The 890-nt window shown below is 36.0% G+C and overlaps 1 protein-coding gene across 1 annotated transcript in view; it reads right to left on the reverse strand.

The window, feature by feature from the left end:
* LOC106875942 (gem-associated protein 5) overlaps positions 1-890 on the reverse strand; it is a 392253-nt gene that overhangs the window by 81426 nt on the left and 309937 nt on the right. The gene's annotated exons all lie outside the window — the stretch shown is intronic.

An 890-nucleotide genomic window follows, 5' to 3' on the forward strand; every position in this document is an offset into this window, starting at 1 on the left:
CACCACCACATTCTCTCCAGCAGCATCACTACCATAACTACTATTAAGATCACTATCTTCAGTTACAATTAAAGTACAATTACTCTATGGCAACCAACTGCTTGAAATGAGTTTACAGAATAACCTCACACTCACACTTTCACTCTGGCTCGCACTCAAACTCTCTCTCTATCTCCCTCTCAATTCATTTATTCATCCATTTCTAATGAGCGTCAGCCACTGCACCACTTCACCCACGAAATTTTGTTGGAAAATTGGATCCTATTCATTACCTTTCCAACCGCAAAAAAAATAAGATAAACTGTCCATTACTACTACTACTACTACTACTACTACTACTACTACTACTACTACGACTACTACGACTACTACTACTTTTTCTAGAATAATAATATCAATAGTTATTAGCAGCAATGCACATCATAATCATATATTTACTTAATGTTGCTCACAGCTGGTGTTCTGAGTGAACGATACTAAGATTTCATTGCACTGACCTCAAGAGAAAAATATAAACCAAACAATGAAAAGAATCAGTAGAGTTCCAGGGACTTTTGCATTAAAGTAATTTACTGATTTCAAATCATTCTCCCAAGAATATGCAGCTTTCTGCACCGCTCAAACACTGCCAGTGTAACGACAAGCATAAACACACATACAGAACTACTGGTATGATTCAAGAAGGTTATTTCACAACCATGTGGCTTCAGATTCAGTCCCACTGCATGGTACTTAATTAAGTGTCCTCTGTAGCTTGGAGCCTTGTGAGTGAATTTGGGAGTCAGAAACTAAAAGAAGCCTGTTGTGTGTGCGAGTGGGTGTGTATGCCTATATGTAAGTATGCATATATATATATATATATATATATATATATATATATATATATATAT

This window comes from Octopus bimaculoides, chromosome 13 (assembly GCF_001194135.2).
Source record: "Octopus bimaculoides isolate UCB-OBI-ISO-001 chromosome 13, ASM119413v2, whole genome shotgun sequence".
Classification (NCBI taxonomy): domain Eukaryota; kingdom Metazoa; phylum Mollusca; class Cephalopoda; order Octopoda; family Octopodidae; genus Octopus; species Octopus bimaculoides.